This window comes from Pan paniscus, chromosome 1 (genome assembly GCF_029289425.2).
Source record: "Pan paniscus chromosome 1, NHGRI_mPanPan1-v2.0_pri, whole genome shotgun sequence".
Taxonomy (NCBI): Eukaryota; Metazoa; Chordata; class Mammalia; order Primates; family Hominidae; genus Pan; species Pan paniscus.
This window is the reverse complement of record NC_073249.2, coordinates 95,435,591-95,455,469: the sequence shown is the minus strand read 5'-3', so window position 1 is coordinate 95,455,469 and position 19,879 is coordinate 95,435,591. Positions and strand designations below refer to the sequence as shown.

Here is a 19,879-nt window from a genome sequence, read left to right as displayed (position 1 = left end):
TTAGAAAATTAGGTAAACCTCGGATCAGAAAGCCAAAGCAAAATAATTTTGCATGGTTAGAATGTGGTCAAGAAACCAGCTACAATTTAACTGGATTAGACTTCAACACGGTGTTCCCTAAATAACCTTCATTTAGGAATATTACATTCCTCCAGTATCTGGACAGACAATAAATACACTTCCTTTTTTATTTTATGATTGTTATTATTATTTTTTTTTGAGACAGAGTCTCACTGTGTCCCCCAGGCTGGAGTGCAATGGTGCCATCTCAGCTCACTGCAACTTGTCTCCTGGGTTCAAGTAATTCCTGTGCCTCAGGCTCACGAGTAATTGGAATTATAGGAGTGTGCCACCATGCCTGGCCAATTTTTGTATTTTTAGTAGAGACAGGGTTTTCACCATGTTGGCCAAGCTGGTTTCAAACTCCTGATCTCAGGTGATCCGTCTGCCTCGGCCTCCCGAAGTGCTGGGATTACAGGCATGAGCCACTACGCCTGGCTAATAAATACACTTTTTTCTGTCACTGAGGAGGAAATTTTCCCTCTTGATGGGCCGACACTATTTCGTTTTTGCTGCTCTTTATTTTATTTTATTTTTTTTGAGAGGGAGTCTAGCTCTGTCGCCCAGGCTGGAGTGCAGTGGCGCAATCTCGGCTCACTGCAAGCTCCGCCTCCTGGGTTCACGCCATTCTCCTGCCTCAGCCTCCTGAGTAGCTGGGACTACAGGTGCCCGCCACCATGCCCGGCTAATTTTTTTTTTATTTTTAGTAGAGATGGGGTTTCACCGTCTTAGCCAGGATGGTCTCGATCTCCTGACCTCGAGATTCGCCTGCCTTGGCCTCCCAAAGTGCTGGGATTATAGGTGTGAGCCACCACGCCCGGCCCACTGCTCTTTTCTCTTTTCCTTTACTTGGTTTCCCCCTTCCATGGAGCTTCTTTTATTTATTTATTTTCTTTTTTCTTTACAGAGGCAATCAAGTTACACAGAGCTTCTTTAATTTCCCATTTAAAAAAAAAGTGCAGTTCACTGCCAGCACTCATTTAATTTTACATAAACAGGCTCTTTGAGGCTGAAGCAAATCTGACTGATTTTCAATATGAAAATAAAATATCGAAACTGTTCTTGGAGTTATTTCTGAACAGAGCTAACATCAGAATTGCCTGAATCATCAGAATCATCTATTTAGGAAAAATCCGATTCATCAAATGAATCTTCAGCCAGCAACTGTTCCAGAATGATGTTAACATCAAGTGTAGGAATGCTACATTTTCTAGCATTTGACATTTTCAGTGATCGAGAATTACTATATTTTGTAAATGGAAATACCACTACTAGAAACAGAATGCTATGAATAGAATGATGCCTTTTGTTTCCAAAGATGTGATATACTAGAGCGATGTGAAATAATAATAAAAACGAGATATCTCCTGGCAAAGTTATCTCGAGGTAAACACTGTCACCACAAGCACTGCTGGCAAATATTCCTGGGGCAGACAGGAAAAGTGTTAAACACATTTGTTTATCCTTAATTTTTTTTTTTTTTTTGAGAGATGTGGTCTTTTTGTTGGCCAGATTGGTCTCTCTCTCTTTCTTTTTTTTTTGAGACAGAGTTTTGCTCTTATCACCCAGGCTGGAGTGCTGTGGCGCTATCTTGACTCACTGCCACCTCCGCCTCCTGGGTTCAAGCAATTCTCCTGCCTTAGACTCCCAAGTAGCTGGGATTACAGATTCCTGCCACCACACCCGGCTAATTTTTATATTTTGAGTAGAGACGGGGATTCACCATGTTGGCCAGGCTGGTCTTGAACTCCTGACTTCAGGTGATCCACCCACCTCGGCCTTCAAAAGTGCTAGGATTACAGGCATGAGCCACCGTGCCTGGCTCATCCTTAAAATCTTGATGCTCATCTCTGTAGAGGCCAAGGCATAAGAATGTCCCCATGAGTACAAAATAAGTATTGTAATCTGGATACCAGTCATAAGTCTTCTTCTTGGCCAAAGGCTGTTCACTAAACAGTTTCACCACTTTCTTTCTTTCTTTCTTTTTTTTTTTAGAAACTGATGTTTATTTATTTTCCATCAACCATTTTTCCATGTTGCTTAAGAGCCCATGCAAGAACAGCTTAAGACCATTCAGTGGTTGCTCCTACCCATTCAGTGGCCTGAGCAGTGGGAGCTGCAGACCAGTCTTCCGTGGCAGGCTGAGCGCTCCAGTCTTCAGTAGGGAACTACTGAATAGACACAGAGGGCACCTGCAGACCTTCAGACCAGTCTGCAACCTCAGGCTGAGTAGCAGTGAACTCAGGAGCTGGAGCAGTCCATTCACCCTGAAATTCCTCCTTGGTCACTGCCTCTTCAGCAGCAGCCTGCTCTTCTTTTTCAGTCTCTTCAGGATCTCTGTAGAAGCAGAGATCAGGCATGACCTCCCATGGGTGTTCACGGGAAATGGTGCCACGCATGCGCAGAACTTCCCGAGCCAGCATCCACCACATCAAACCCACTGAGTGAGCTCCCTTATTGTTGCATGGGATGGCAATGTCCACATAGCGCAGAGGAGAATGTGTGTTACACAGCGCAATGGTAGGTAAGTTAACATAAGATACCTCCGTGAGAGGCTGGTGGTCAGCCCTGGGGTCAGTAACCATAAGAAGCCGTGGCTCCCGGAAGGCTGCCTGGATCCGGTTAGTGAAGGTTCCAGGAGTGAAGTGGCCAGCAATTGGAGTGGCTCCAGTGGCAGCAGCAAACTTCAGCATGGCCCTCTGGCCAGTATTCCTGGAGGATATAACACTGACATCAGCAGGGTTTTCAATGGCAACAATGGCACGAGCTGCCAGCAGAAGCTTCTCTCAGGTCCTCTTCAGATTTATGATGTAGATGCCATCACTTTTCCTTTTATAGATGTACTGTTCCATCTGGAAGTCAAGATTAGTGCCACCTAAGTGGGTTCCTGCTGCAAGGAACTTAAGGACATCCTCCTCCTTCATTTGCAGGACATCAAGGGCTCTGGACATTGTGAAAATTTCCCTTTAAGTTACGACGGGAATCCAGAACAACGCGGTATGGACCCCTCTGTAGGTAGCGCGGAAAAAGCAGTTTCACCACTTTCATAGACTAGGAATCAGCAGGCCAGGCAACTTCACCAAATAGCCAGGCATTCAGAAGAGCACGTGTGCAAGGCACATTCTGAAAGAGAAGACATCTCTTTTTTTTTTAAATTTCTTTTTTTAATTAAAAAGTAAACTTTAATGTCAAAAATGCAAACTTGGGGAAGACAGAAAAGATCACACACAAGGCTGTCACTTCACACTTGGAAGGTTGCACAGAGGCTGGGCAGAGGCGCTCCTCACTTCCCAGACGGTGGGGCGGCCGGGCAGTGGTGCTCTTCACTTGCCAGATGAGGCAGAAGCCCGGCAGAGGCGCTCCTCACTTCCCGGACGGTTGGCGGCCAAGCGGAGGCGCTCCTCACTTCCCAGATGGGGCAGCAGCCAGGCAAAGGCGCTCCTCACTTCCCAGACGGTTGGCAGCCGAGCAGAGGCGCTCCTCACTTCCTGGACGGTTGGCAGCCAGGCAGAGGCCCTCCTCACTTCCCAGACAGTTGGCAGCTGGGCAGAGACACTCCTTACTTCCCAGATGGTTGGCAGCCGGGCAGAGGCGCTCCTCACTTCTCAGACGGTTGGTGGCCAGGCAAAGGCACTCCTCACTTCCCTGGATGGGAGGGCAGCCAGGCAAAGGCACTCCTCACTTCCCAGACGGTTGGCGGCCAGGCAGAGGCGCTCCTCACTTCCCAGATGGGGCAGGAGCCAGGCAAAGGTGATCCTCACTTCCCAGACAGTTGGCGGCTGGGCAGAGGTGCTCCTTACTTCCCGGACTGTGGGGACCTGGGCAGAGGCGCTCCTCACTTCCCAGATGGGGCGGCAGCCAGGCAGAGGTGCTCCTCACATCCCAGACGGTGCGGCGGCCGGGCAGAGGCCCTCATCACTTCCCAGATAGTTGGCGGCCAGGCAGAGGTGCTCCTCACTAAGGGAAGACATTTCTTAAGCAGCAAGGTGCCAGAGTCCCTGGACCTGACCTTGTTCACCCATGCCAATTAATTGTATTCCCTTTTTTTTTTCTTTTGACACAGAGTTTTGCTCTATCACCCAGGCTAAAGTGCACTGGCACAATCTTGGCTCACTGTAACCTCAGCCTCCTGAGCTCAAGCTATCCTCCCCACCTCAGCCTCCCAAGCAACTGGGACTATAGGCAGGTGCCACCACTCCTGGCTAATTTTTGTATTTTTTGTAGAGATGGGGTTTCCCCGTGTTGCCCAGGCTGATCTCAAACTTCTGGACTCAAGTAATCTACCCACCTTGGCCTCCCAAAGAGCTAGGATTACAGATGTGAACCACTGAGACTAGCCAATTAATTCTGTTTCTATATACTATAAACAATTAGATGTTCTTTTGAATAAATAGTGCTGGAGTTGTTGGATATATATGGAAAAAATAAATATTGACCCCTACCTCACATCATGTACCAAGAAAAATTAATTCAAAACAAATCATAGGCCAAAATGGTCAAGGTAAAACAATATATCTCCTAGAAGAAAACAAGACTATTTTTATCACCTTGAAGTAGAGAAAGATTTAAAGAAGACACAAAAGTATTAACCATAAAATTAAAATATCAACAGAAAGAAATTTTATTAAAATGAAGAACTTCTGTTTCCTTTTTTTAAAATGTATTTTTATGTATCTATTTTTTACTGCTCCTTGTAGAGTAGGGCTAACTCATAGGCAGTGCACCCAGTCAGCCAAGAAGTGATGTTTCTTTCTTTCTTTCTTTCTTTTTTTTTGAGATGCAATCTCACTCTGTCACCCAGGCTGAAGTGCAGTGGCGCAATCTCGGCTCACTGCAACCTCTGCCTCCTGGGTTCAAGTGATTCTCCTGCCTCAGCCTCCCAAGTCACTGGGACTACTGCTGCGTGCCACCACGCCTAGCTAAATTTTTGTATTTTTAGTAGAGACGGGGTTTCACCACGTTTGCCAGGCTGGACTTGATCTCCTGACCTCATGATCCGCCCGCCTCGGCCTCCCAAAGTGCTGGGATTACAGGCGTGAGCCACCGTGCCAGCCCCAGAACTGCTGTTTCTTGTTTTTCTTTTCTTTTTTTTTTTTGAGACGAGTCTCGCTCTGTCGCCCAGGCTGGAGTGCAGTGGCACGATCTCAGCTCACTGCAAGCTCCGCCTCCCAGGTTCACGCCATTCTCCTGCCTCAGCCTCCTGAGTAGCTGGGAATACAGGCACCCACCACCACGCCTGGCTAGATTTTTTTGTATTTTTAGTAGAGATGGGGTTTCACCGTGTTAGCCAGGATGGTCTTGATCTCCTGAACTCGTGATCCGCCCGCCTTGGCCTCCCAAAGTGCTGGGATTATAGGCGTGAGCCACCGTGCCCGGCCACTGCTGTTTCTTAAAAGTCATCAATGGCCAAGCACGGTGGCCCACGCCTGTAATCCCAGCACTTTGGGAGGCCAAGGCGGGCGGATCACCTGAGGTCAGGAGTTCGAGATCAGTCTGACCAACGTGGAGAAACCTCGTCACTACTAAAAATACAAAATTAGCAGGCCGTGGTGGTGCATTCCTGTAATCCCAGCTATTCAGGAGGCTGAGGCAGAAGAATCGCCTGAACCTGGGAGGCAGAGGTTGCAGTGAGCTGAGATCGCGCCACTGCACTCCAGCCTGGGCAACAAGAGCTAAACTCTGTTTCAAAAAGAAAAAAAAAAAAAGTCATCACTGAGTGAAGATGCAGCTTCACTGGCAGAAGATATCTGAATTACACATACCCAAACAATTTACATTGGAATATATAAATAACTACAAATAAATAAATAAAAGACAAGTAATCCATCTAAAAAATGGGCATAATATTTTAGTGGGCATTTCAAAAAAAGATGATATCCAAAGGGACAATAAATATGAAATGTATTTAACCACAGGGAAATGTCATTAAAACCACAAGTAGACACTACTACATAACTAGAAGAACTAAAATAGAATGGCAATACCAAGTGTTGACAAGAATGTGAAGCAACTATGACTTTTATATTTTGCTGGTGGGATTATAAATTGGTTCATGCACTTTTTAAAAACTTGTTTAAAATATTTTTTTTAAAGCCGGTCAAATTTAGCAGTGTTTTTGTTTTTTTAAGAGACAGGGTCTCATTATGTTGTCCAGGCTGGTCTTGAACTCCTGGGCTCAAGCCATCCTCCCCCCTTGTACTCCCAAAGTGCTAGGATTACAGACGTGATCACTGACCATGCCTGGTGGGTTCATACACTTTGGAAAACAGTTTGGCAGCATCTACCACTGTATTAGCTAACTACTAAATCTAAAAGTATGCCCACCCTATGACCAGAAAATTCACTTCTTAGGTGAGAGAAGGACGTGCATATGTCCATCAAAAGACAAGTTCAAGATTGTTTACAGCAACATTACTCACAGCAGCCAAAATGTCAAAATAGCTCAAGAGTATCACCTGGAGAATAAACACATTTTATATTCATATAATGAGGTAATATATGGCAATAGAAAGAATGAGCAATAGATAACCCAACAGCATGAATTAATCTCACATTCATTCTGCTGAACAAAATAAGCCAGGCACAAAAGGTAACTGTGTGTGACTTCATTTATGCTAGAATCAAGAGAGGCAAAACAAATCCATGGTTAACCTTTCAGGGGGTGGAAGGGTGGGGGTAGGGAGGAACAATCTGTGATGTCTTTATTAGATACAGAAATGTTCTATATCTTGCCAGGCTCAGTGGCTCACACCTGTAATCCCAGCACTTTGGGAAGCCAAGGTGGGCGGATCACCTGAGGTCAGGAGTTAAAGACCAGCCTGACCAACATGGAGAAACCCTGTCTCTACTAAAAATACAAAAATTAGCTGTGCGTGGTGGCGCATGCCTGTAATCCCAGCTACTCCGGAGGCTGAGGCAAGAGAATCGCCGGAACCCAGGAGGTGGAGGTTGCAGTGAGCCAAGATTGTGCCATTGCACTCAAGCCTGGGCAACAAGAGTGAAACTCCGTCTGAAAAAAAAAAAAAAAAAAAAAGTTCTATATCTTAATCTGGGTGGTGCTTTCCTGGATGTATTCCTATGCAAAGCTTTATTGAACTATGCACTTCACATTAATGCACTTCACAGCTACGTATAATATATTTTAATAAAAAGGTATATAAAAATACTATTTGGCCGGGCGCCGTGGCTCATGCCTGTAATCCCAGCTCTTTGGGAGGGCAAGGCAGGTGGATCACCTGAGGTCAGGAGTTCAAGACCAGCCTGATAAACATGGTGAAACCCCGTCTCTACTAAAATACAAAAATTAGTCAGGCGTGGTGGTGCACGCTTGTAATCCCAGCTACTCGGGAGTCTGAGGCAGTAGAATCGCTTGAATTTGGGAGATGGAGATTGCAGTGAGTCAAGATGGCACCACTGCACTCCAGCCTGGGTTACAGAGCAAGACTCCATCTCAAAAACAAACAAACAAACAAACAAACATCCCTTTGTGTCCTGTCTCAGACAATATTCCCCATCTCCCCAAAGATAGCCTGTATCCTGATCCCCAACACTATAGATCATTTTTGCACCTTATATAAATGGAATCATGTAGTATGTACTATTTTGTAACGTGTGCCTGTGTGTCTTTTATGTTCATGAGATTTACCATCACATGCTGTATAAAAATAGGTAGTAGGCCAGATGTGACCTGAGGGCAATGGTTTTCTTTTCCTTTTTCTTTCTTTCTTTTTTTTTTTTGGAGACAGAGTCTTGCTCTGTCATCCAGGCTGGAGTACAATGGTGTGATCTTGGCTCACTGCATTCTCTGCCTCCCAGGTTCAAGCGATTCTCATGACTCAGCCTCCCGAGTTGCTAGGAATACAGGCGTGAGCTACTACACCTGGCTAATTTTTGTATTTTTAGTAGAGATGGGGTTTCACAATGTTGGCCAGGTTGGTCTCGAACTCCTGACCTCAGATGATCTGCCCGCCTCGGCCTCCCAAAGTGCTGGGATTACAGAAGTGAGCCACTGCACCTGGCCCTTTTTTAAGACAAAGTCTCCCTCTATCGCCCAGACTGGAGTGCAGTGGCACTGTGGCTCATGCCTGTAATTCCAGCACTTTTGGAGGCCGAGGTAGGCAGATCACTTGAGGTCAGGAGTTCAAGACCAGCCTGGGCAACATGGTGAAACTCCATCTCTACTAAAAATACAAAAATTAGCTGGGCATGGTGGTGCACGCCTGTAATCCCAGCTACTGGGGAGGCTGAGGCAGGAGAATCGCTTGAAACCAAGAGGCAGAGGTTGCAGCGAGCCGAGATCATGCCACTGCATTCCAGCCCAGGTGACAGAGACCCTGTCTCAAAACAAACAAACAAACAAACAAACAAACAAACCAACCAACCTCCAAATGACGATGCTTGAGCTTTAGCTCAGCTATCTCCAGTTGTCTTTGGGTAATGGGGGTGTCAAGTGGCAATGTTCCAAGTCTGGCTTATCTTGGGGGAACTAAATGGCTGTTATCATTCCCAGGCCTCACATCTACACTCTGCCTGATTCAGAGCAAGGGAGGGGAGTGTCTCCTGTGCCATCCACTGCTCTATCCTCAATTGAACCAAGCCCTTTGACCAGGGAAGTGCTGTGCCCTGTTTGTGCATGCTTGTAGGTACAGGGAAGAGACAGGTGGAGGGAGATCCCCCGACTAGCTTACATCAACCTGGCTCATCTCTGGAATTTGGGATGGAGTTAAACCCAACAACCCCTGGGCCTGCTCCAATGAAGACAGGGAGTGTTTATCAATGAGCAGTGACAATTACTACCTCTCCTGAGAGCAGATGAGTAGGTTTCAGGCATGGGGTTTCTCTAGGTCAGCAAAAAGCACCCGATCCCTAATGACAGAGGAGCAGTGTGTGTTAAATGTGTGTGTGCACATGTGTGAATAATTCAGGGCCCTCTAACCATGAGGCCCGGGACAAGAGCCACACTTGCCCACATGAAGTCAATGCTCTTGTCTGCAAGAACATTGTTTATTGTGGCTGGAGCCCAGATAACAAGGAGAAAGTGGCAAGAGATGAGGCAGGAGAGAAAAGCAGGGTGACTTCTGCAGAACCCTTTTCTCGGTGAAGGGATTTCAGCCTTATTCTGGGAATAAGCCAGAGCCCTGAGGGGTTTTAAGTGGAGGAGAGCCAGCCCCACCCCAACTCAGTGGCTTTAGGGGTCATTCTTCCCATGCTACCATTTCCCATGGTTCAAAGATTAACAATAGGGCTAACTTCCAATTTATTCAATTCTCAGGTTATTTATTCAATAATCTAGTGTTCTTCCTCTCTACTTCCTCCTCTTCAGTACCTTGTTGTGGGTGGAGCTCCAGGAAGAGGATGGGGCGTGGTGCCTAGAGGCGGAAGTGTGTATCTTGATTGTTTAACCTGGGAACCCTGAGGGCAGAGGGCGTAGGGGTTGGGAGAGGAAAGGAAGGCGCTAGGAAGACACTGGAAAGACCCCATAAGCGTAGCAGCTCCTAAACCACAGCTAAGCATGTCTGGAGGAGAAGCCTGAATCTGAAAGCAATGAGGAAATGATTAGTGGTTTCATAGTAGGTTGTCTGTAGCTGCAGACACACAGGCGTTTTTGTACACAGGTAAATACAGGCCTGTTCTGTTATTGACCACACGTTTGTATGAAGCTCCAAACTCATGTGTCCTCCTGTTCTCCTGTTTTTTTTTTTTTTTTTGAGACGGAGTTTCGCTCTTGTTGTCCAGGCTAGAGTGCAATGGCACGATCTCGGCTCACGGCAAACTCCACCTCCCAGGTTCAAGCGATTCTCCTGCCTCAGCCTCCTGAGTAGCTGGGATTACAGGCACGCGCCACCATGCCTGGGTAATTTTTGTATTTTTAGTAGAGACGAGGCTTCACTATGTTGACCAGGCTGGTCTCAAACTCCTGACCTTAGGTGATCCACCTACCTCAGCCTCCCAAAGTGCTGGAATTACAGGTGTGAGCAACTGTGCCTGGCCTCTCTGAAGTATTATTTGATATTTTTCTTTTGAAGTTTTCTTCTTCCTGCGTAGAAACTATTTCTGCAAATTGCTTTTCAGTCTGCTTTTTGCTCATTTGTTTTTATCTTCCATGTCTGAGGTTTTTTTCAGCTGTCTGGTGATCTTTGACTGATTATTTATAAGACAGGCAAATATCAGTTAAGTCCTTACAGTAAACATATGGTTTACTCAAGTTAGGATTATTTTAGGAGGATTTCTTTACAAAATGGCCATTTACAAAGACAGAGTATAGGAGAGCTACAACCTTTGGTTGAGAGACACAGGCAGCCTAAGAGAGGAACCCTCTAAGAGAAGAACCAGAGGAACAGATACCTTGATCTCACGCTCCTCCTCCCTCTGGTCTTCCGGGTTCTGCGTTGTCTAGACCAACTGCTAGTCAGAGGGTGTGGGGTATTGCTCATGTGGTCTCTTCCTGGAATACCCCCAGTGCAGAGGGCCAGGCAGCGTGGGTGGGGAGTAGCAAAGAGAAAGCTCTGACATGGGAACGAAGGCGCTGATTGGAAACTCACGTGGTGGGCATCTGGACGGGACTGTTTGCTGGGGGAGTCCCCACATGTCTGGATCTTTAGGTCTTTCGTCTGGGGCCAGTCAGGTTACCCAGAGAAGAATCTCCTTCTAGGAGGGAACAGGCCAGCCTGCCAGTGTTCTGGCCCCCGAAAGGAGGCAGAGGGCTGTGGGTCTCAGCCTGGGGCATTCGGCATACGCAGTCCCTTAGTTCCCTAGTTTACAAGCCATAGCCATGCTGTCAAATGTGCCTGGTATCACCCAGTTCAGAGACTCTCTGTTTTATCCTGTACAGAGAACAAGCTTGCAGATTTCTGTGGGAGGGAGGGAGGGGTAGTTACTCAGTAATGAAGGGTGCTTCTCAAACAGCTTTCAACCAGTCCTCCTTGTTTACACACTCACACACTCAGAGACACACAAACTCAGTTCCAGAGGTACTTGGAGCTGCCAGTTCATGAGCGTTTTGAGGATTTTATGAATAGATGGGTTGCTTCTCAGTTTTCTCTGCTGGTCATTTAGGATTTGGCCTTTTTTGGTTTTTTTTTTTTTGTTTTTTTGGTTTTTTTTGAGACAATAGTCTCGCTCTGTCGCCCAGGCTGGAGTGCAGTGGCATGATCTTGGCTCAATACAACCTCCACCTCCCGGGTTCAAGAGATTTTCCTGCCTCAGCCTCCCGAGTAGCTGCAGCTAGAGGCATGCACCACCCCACCCAGCTAATTTTTGTATTTTTAGTAGCAAGGGAGTTTCACCATGTTGGCCAGGCTGGTCTTGAACTCCTGACTTCAAATGATTCACCGCCTCAGCCTCCTAGAGTGCTGGGATTATAGGCGTGAGCCACTGTGCCTGGCCAGGATTTGGATATTTCAAGTTGGCTACATCAGTTGTCACCTAAACCCAGAGGGTTTTCTGGTTCCTGGGGTACATCTGGAATTTTCAAATCTTCTTTGGCTGAAACACAGTATATTTGAGAGAGGACTCAGAAGAAAGAGGAAGAAAAGGCATCCTGGGGCCAGACTGGTAAGTGTTTGAGTAGATTGTACTTTTTTCTTTTTTTGAGACGGAGTTTTGCTCTTGTTGCCCAGGATGGAGTGCAATGGTGCAATCTTGGCTCACCGTAACCTCCGCCTCCCAGGTTCAAGCGATACTCCTGCCTCAGCCTCCTGAGTAGCTGGGATTACAGGTATGTGCCACCACGCCGGGCTAGTTTTGTATTTTTAGTAGAGACGGGGTTTCACCATGTTGGTCAGGCTGGTCTCGAACTCCTGACCTCAGGTGATCTGCCCGCCTCGGCTTCCCAAAGTGCTGGGATTACAGGCGTGAGCCCTCGCACCTGGCTGAGTAGATTGTACTTAACTCTAGAGACCATGGGCTTAGGGGTGGGAAATAGCAACTGAGGTCTAGGTACATGGGTCCTTTGAGAAGTTTATTCTCTATTAGGTCCCAATTTTCTTTTTTCTTTTTTTTTTTTTGAGACAGAGCCTCGCTCTGTCGCCCAGGCTGGAGTGCAGTGGCACAATCTTGGCCAAACCCGTCTGAGTCCCAATTTTTATTGCTTCCTATATGATGCCTCAATAGGGTGTGTGGAAACAGTAAACTATAAAGTGCTGTACTAATGTAATGCTTTATTTTTTGAATGCAGCCAGAATTTTCCTGTCTTTGTCTTTGCTCATACTGTTGCTTCTGCTTGGAGTTTTCTCTATCTTCTCCCTCACCTCTCCAATCCATCCATCTCTACTTATAGAAATGATATCTTTGGCCGGGTGCGGTGGCTCATGCCTGTAATCCCAGCACTTTGGGAGGCTGAGGCGGGTGGATCACAAGGTCAGGAGTTCAAGACCAGCCTGGCCAAGATGGTGAAACCCCGTCTCTACTTAAAATACAAAAACTTAGCTGGGCGTGGTGGCGCCTGTAATCCCAGCTACTTGGGAGGCTGAGGCAGAGAATTGCTTGAACCTGGGAGGATGGAGGTTGCCGTGAGCCGAGATCACGCCACTGGACTACAGCCTGGGCGACAGAGTGAGACTCCATCTAAACAAAGAAAAAAAAGAAATGATACCTTTAAGGCCCAGCTGAAGGTCAACTCTACTATGAGTCTGCTGCCCTCAAACTAAATGAGAACTTTCAAACTTTAATGATGGCCATTTTTTTCTCACCTCCATTCCTGCCCACCTGTATTAGTAAAGGTTCTCCAGAGAAATAGAATATATATTTATCTTCTATATATACGTATGAATATACAGAATATATATCTTCTGTATATATAGAATATACATCTTATATATAAATACATATCTATATATGTTATAGATACATATCTTCTGTATATCTAGAATATATATCTTCTCTCTATATACTATATAAAACATATTATATTAATAGGTATATATTACATATAAATATATTAATATATTATATAATATATATTAATATTTTATATATATATAAAGGAATTGGTTTGTGCAATTACAGAGGCTTTTTTTTACTGGTAAATCCAAAGATCTGTAGGGTGAGTCTGCAAGCTGGAAACCTAGGAGAGCTGATGGTGGAGTTCCAGCCTGAAGGGTGAAAGTCTTGACACTCAGGAAGAGCTGATGTTCAGTTCAAAGGTAGGAAAAAGCCAATGTTCTCTGTTTCAAAGGCAGTCAGGCAGGAAGAATTCTTACTCGGGGAAGAGTCAGACTTTATGCTCTATTCAGGCCTTCAACTGATTGGATGAGAACTATCCACATTAGGGAGGACAATGTGCTTTACTCAGTTTAATTATTTTTAAAAAATTTAAATTATTTATTAATTTATTTATTTGGGACAGGGTCTCACTCTGTTGCCCAGGTTAGAGTGCAATGGCACGATCTCAGCTCACTGTAACCTCCACTTCCTGGGTTCAAGTGATTCTCCTGCCTCAGCCTCCCAAGTAGCTGGGATTACAGGCGCCCACCACCACTCCCAACTAATTTTGTATTTTTAGTAGAAATGTGGTTTCACCGGCCAGGCGTGGTGGCTCACAGCTGTAATCCCAGCACTTTGGGGGCCAAGGCAGGCAGATCATGAGGTCAGGAGTTCGAGACCAGCCTGACCAACATGGTGAAACCCCATCTCTACTAAAAATACAAAAATTAGCTGGGCGTGGTGGTACACACCTGTAATCCCAGCTACTCAGGAGGCAGAGGCAGGAGAATTGCTTGAACCCGGGAGGCGGAGGTTATAGTGAGCCAGGATCTTGCCATTGCACTCCAGCCTGGGCAACAGAGCGAGACTCCATCTCAAAAAAAAAAAAAAGAAAGAAATCTTTCACCATGTTGGCCAGGCTGGTATGGAACTCCTGACTTCAGGTGATCCACCTGCCTTGGCCTCCCAACGTGCTGGGATTACAGGCATGAACCACTGCGCCCAGCATTTTTTTCTTATTTTTTTTTTGAGATAGGGACTCTGTCACCCAGGCTGGAGTGCAGTGGCATGATCTCAGCTCACTGCAACCTCCACCTCCCAGGCTCAGGTGATCCTCCCACCTCAGCCTCCTGGGTAGCTGAAACCACAGGCGCATACCACCGTGCCTGGCTAATTGTTGTATTTTTTTGTAGAGATGTGGTTTTGCCATTTTGCCCAGGCTGATCTCGAGATCTTGAACTCCTGGGCTCAAGGGATCCACCTATCTCAGCCTCCCAAACTGCTGGGATTACAGGTGTAAACCACCACACCTGGCCTAAATCTTAACCTCATCCAAAAACACCCTTACAGGCTGGGTGCGGTGATTTATGCCTGTAATCCCAGCACTTTGGGAGGCAGAGGTGGGTGGATTACTTGAGGTCAGGAGTTTGAGACCAGCCTGGCCAACATGGTGAAACCTCATCTCTACTAATAATACAAAAATTAGCCAGGCATGGTGGCGAACGCTTGTAATCCCAGCTACTTGGGAGGCTGAGACAGGAGAATGGCTTGAACCCAGGAGGCAGCAGTTGCAGTGAGCCAAGATGGTGCCACTGTACTCCAGCCTGGGTGACGAAGCGAGACCCTGTCTCAAAAAAAAAAAAAAAAAAAAAAAAGCTACCCTTAAAACATCCTTACAGAAACTCTCATAATAATGTTTGAGGTATGCCATGGCCCACTGAAATTCACACTTTTTTTTTTTTTTTTTGAGACAAGATCTCACTCTGTCACCCAGGCTGGGGTGCAATGAATTGATCATAGCCTTGAACTCCTGGGCTCAAGCGATTCTCCCACCTCAGCCTTTTGAGTAGGTGTGCCACCACGCCTGGCTAATTTTTTTTTTTTTTTTAGACAGAGTCTTGTTCCGTTGCCCAGGCTGGAATGCAGTGACAACACTCCACCTTCTGGGTTCGAGAGATTCTTGTGCCTCAGCCTCCAGAGTAGCTGAGATTACAGGCACGTACCACCACGCCTGGCTAATTGTTTAGTAGAGACAGGTCTCGCTATCTTGCCCAGGCTTGTCATGAACTCTTGGGCTTAAACAACCTTCCCACGTGGGTCTCCCAAAGTGCTGGGATTGCAGTTGTGAGACATCACACCCAGCAATTTAAAATTTTTTGTAGAAATGGGGTCTTGCCACATTGCCCAGCCTTTTCTCAAACTCCTAGCTTCAAGCAATCATCTTGCCTTTGCCTCCCAGAGTGCTAGGATTACAGGCATGAATCACCATGCCAGCAACACGTAAAATTAACCATCACACTGCACTTCCTTGCTTTGGTTGTATTGTAAGGAACTGGGAAACTGCAAGCTACTTTCCTCTGACTCTCTTTCCAGCTGACTTCTGGCTAGGTTCTGCAATGGGTGCCCCTGGTGAAAGATTAGAAGGGAAGCTAAAGGAAGAGGTCTTCTTGTTCTCTCCTTTTGGCAGTTCCTCTGACAGTGGCAGCAGCAGGTGGATGTAGGCTCCTAGATTCCTTGCTTCACCAGCACGTGCAGTGATTGCGGCCACAGCAGCACAGTGATTGTGGACTCTGGGGCTGGAGGAGGCAGCAACAGTGGTGTGACTTTGGGCTCCTGTAACAACAGCAGGAATGCACTCCTTCCCTGCAAGGTGATATGTGCAGTGATTCCAATGAGAATCATAGCAGCAGTGGAGGCTCCAGCAGCCGTGATGGTGCAGTCATCATGGGCTTTAACACTTTCTGGCTGGGTGTGGTGGCTCACGCCTGTAATCCCAGCACTTTGGGAGGCCAAGGAGGGCAGATCACCTGAGGCCAGGAGTTCGAGACCAGCTGGCCAACATGGTGAAACCCTGTCTCTACAAAAATTACAAAAATTAGCCAGGCGTGGTGGCAGGGGCCTGTGGTCCCAGCTGCTCGGGAGTCTGAGGCAGGAGAATCGCATGAACCCAGGAGGCGGAGTCTGCAGTGAGCCGAGATCGTGTCACTGCACTCCAGCCTGGGCGACAGAGCAAGACTCTGTCTCAAAAAAAAAAATAATAAAAATAAAGAAAATACAAAAAAATACAAAAAAATTAGCTGGGCGTGGTGGCACGCACTTGTAATCCTAGCTATTCGGGAAGCTGAGGCAGGAGAATTGCTTGAACCTGGGAGGCAGAGGTTGCAGTGAGCTGAGATCGCACCACTGCACTCCAGCCTGGGCAACAGAGCAAGACCCCATCTCAAAAAAAAAAAAAAAGAAAGAAAGAAAGAGAGAAAATTAGACTTGTCTGGGTTCTTTAAATTTTTTTTATTTTTATTTTTATTATTTATTTATTTATTTATGTTGAGATGGAGTTTCGCTTTTGTTGCCCAGGCTGGAGTGCAATGGCGCGATCTCAGTTCACCACAACGTCTGCCTCCTGGGTTCAAGCGATTCTCCTGCCTCAGCCTCCCCAGTAGCTGGGATTACAGGCATGCGCCACCATGCCCAGCTAATTTTTGTGTTTTTAGTAGAGATGAGGTTTCTCCACATTGGTCAGGCTGGTCTTGAACTCCTGACCTCAGCCTTGGCCTCCCAAGGTGCTGGGATTACAGGTGCGAGCCACCACACTGGGCTTTTTTTATTTTTTAGAGACAGGATCTTGTTATGTTGCCCAGGCTGGACTGGAACTCCTTGGCTCAGGCAAGGCTCATGTAGCCTCCTGAGTAGCTAGGACTATAGGTGCACACTATTGTGCTGGGCCATATGGTAATTCTACTTTTAATTTTTAAGGAACCACCAAACATTTCCCCAGATGCTGCACCACTTTACACTCCCACCAGCAATGCACAAGGATTCCAGTTTCTCCACGTCCTCACCAACAGTTGTTATTTTCCTGTTTCTTTGAATAGCAGCCATTATCCTAATGGCTATGGTCTCATTATAGTTTTGATTTGCATTTCCTTGATGGCTAATGATGCTGATTGAACATATTTTTATGTGCTTGTTGGTCATTTGTGTATCTTCTTTGGGGAAATGTCTATTTTAGTCTTTTGCCTCCACCCCCTTTTTTTTTAAGGCAGGGTCTTGCTCTGTCACCCAGGCTGGAGTGCAGTAGTGCCATCTTGGCTCACTGCAACCTTCGCCTCTAGGGTTCAAGTGATCCTCTTACCTCAGCCTCCCAAGTAGCTGGGACTATAGGTGTGTGTCACCATACCTAGCTAATTTTTGTATTTTTAGTAGAGGTGGGGTTTTGCCATGTTGGCCAGACTGGTTTTGCCCATTTTTTAACTGGGTTGTTTGTTTGTTTGTTTGTTTCTTTCTTTCTTTCTTTCCTTCCTTCCTTCCTTCCTTTCTTTCTTTCTTTCTTTCTTTTTGAGGCGGAGTCTCACTCTATTGCCCAGGCTGAAGTGCAGTGGCACGTTCTTTGCTCACTGCAACCTCCGCCTCCGAGGTTCAAGCAATTTCTGGCTAATTTTTGTATTTTTAGTAGAGACAGGGTTTCACCATGTTGGCCAGGCTGCTCTCTAACTCTTGACTTCAGGTGATCCACCTACCTTGGCCTCCCAGAGTGCTAGGATTACAGGCATGAGCCACCGCACCCGGCCAAATTGGGTTGTTTCTTTTTGTTGTTGAGTTGTGGGAGTTCTCTATATATTCTGGATATTAATCCCCTTACCAGATATATGATTTGCAAATACTTTCTCCCAATCTGTAGGTTGTCTTTTGTTTTGTTTTGTTTTTTTGAGACAGAGTCTTGCTCTGTCGCCCAGGCTGGAGTGCAGTGGTGTGATCTCGGTTCACTGCAACCTCCGCTTCCTGGGTTCAAGCAATTCTCCTGCCTCAGCATCCTAAGTAACTGGGATTACAGGTGCCCACCACCATGCCTGGGTAATTTTTGTATTTTGAGTAGACAAGTTTTCACCATGTTGGCCAGGCTGGTCTCGAACTCCCAGCCTCAAGTGATCTGCCCACCTTGGCCTCCCAAAATGGTGGGATTACAAGCATGAGCCACCTTGCCCAGCCTCCCATATTGTTTTGAGTACTGTAGCTTTATAGTGAGTTTTAAAATTAGAAAATGTTAAGCTCTCCAACTTTGCTCCTTTTTCCCAGGATTGTTTTGGCTATTTAGGATTTTTTGAGATTTTAGGATTTTTTCTATTTCTGCAAAAATTGCTGTTGAGATTTTTTTTTTCTTTTCCATAGTCTCTCTCTGTTGCCCCGACTGGAATGCAGTGGCACAATCAGAGTTCACTGTAGCTTTGAACTCCTGGGCTCAAGTGATCCACCTTAGTCTCCTGAGGTGGTGGACTACAGGTGTGCATCACCATGCCTTGCTAATTGCTGTTGGGATTTTGATAGGAATTACATTGAGTCTGTAGGTTATTTGGGGTAGTATTGTTGTCTTAACCATATTAAGTCTTCCAATCCATGAACATGAGATGTCTTTCTATTTATATGGGTCTTCTTATTTATTTCAGCAATGTTTTGCAGTATTCTATGTACAAGTCTTTTACCTCCTTGGTAAAATATATTCTCAAGTATTTTACTTTTTTTGATGCTATTGTAAATGAAAAAAAAAGTTTAATTTCTTTTTCTGATTGTTCATTGCTAGTGTATGGAAATGCAACTAACTTTTATGAGTTAATCTTGTTTTCTTTTAATTTTTAAAATTTAATTAAAAAAATTACCATCAGGAAGTCATATGTGTTGATTTTGTGTCCTGCAACTTTACCGAATTCATTTATTAGCTGTTTATTTGTATTTGTGTGTGTGTGTGTGTGTGTGTAATCTTTAGCAATTTCTTTTTCTTTTTTGGACGGAGTCTCGCTCTTTTGCCAGGCTGGAGTGCAGAGGTGCAATCTCGGCTCTCTGCAACCTCTGCCTCCTGGGTTCAAGCGATTCTTGTGCCTCAGCCTCCCGAGTAGCTGGGACTGCAGGCGCCTGCCATCACGCCCGGTTAATTTTTGTATTTTTAGTAGAGATGGGGTTTCACCATGTTGGCCAAGATGGTCTCGATCTCCTGACCTCGTGATCCTCCTGCCTCAGCCGCCGCAAAGTGCTGGGATTACAGATGTGAGCCACCGTGCCCGGCCTAGAGTTTTCTACATATCAGATCATGTCATCTGTGAGCAGAGATAATTTTACTTCTTTCTGGCCCAGTGCGGTGGCTCACGCCTGTAATCCCAGCACTTTGGGAGGCCAAGGCAGGCGGATCACGAGGTCAGGAGATCGAGACCACGGTGAAACCCCATCTCTACTAACAATACAGAAAATTAGCCAGGTGTGGTGGCGGGCGCCTGTAGTCCCAGCTACTCGGGAGGCTGAGGCAGGAGAATGGTGTGAACCCAGGAGGCAGAGCTTGCAGTGAGCTGAGATCACAACACTGTACTCCAGCCTGGGTGACAGAGCGAGACTCTGTCTCAAAAAAAAAAAAATTTTTTTTTTTTACTTCTTTCTTTCCAATTTGGATGCCTTTAATTTCTTTTTCTTGCCTTATTGCTCTGGCTACAAATTGTTATATTATGTTGAACAGAAGTGGCAAAAGTGGGCATACTTGTCTTGTTTCAGATCTTAGAGAGAAAAGCTTTTATTCCTTCACCATGAAATATGTTAGCTGTGGGTTTTTAAAAATACGGCCTTCGGGCCGGGCACGGTGGCTCACGCCTGTAATCCCAGCACTTTGGGAGGCCGAGGCGGGCGGATCACAAGGTCAGGAGATCGAGACCATCCTGGCTAACACGGTGAAACCCCGTCTCTACTAAAAATACAAAAAATTAGCCGGGCGTTGTGGCGGGGTCCTGTAGTCCCAGCTACGCGGGAGGCTGAGGCAGGAGCATGGCGTGAACGCGGGAGGCGGAGCTTGCAGTGAGCCGAGATTGCGCCACTGCACTCCAGCCTGGGCGACAGCGAGACTCCGTCTCAAAAAAAAAAAAAA

The 19,879-nt window shown here is 46.1% G+C and overlaps 1 pseudogene; it reads right to left on the bottom strand.

Moving 5' to 3' along the window:
* Positions 1–1,345: 1,345 nt before the first annotated feature.
* LOC100972598 (small ribosomal subunit protein uS2-like) lies at positions 1,346–3,080 on the bottom strand (annotated as a pseudogene).
* Positions 3,081–19,879: the final 16,799 nt, after the last annotated feature.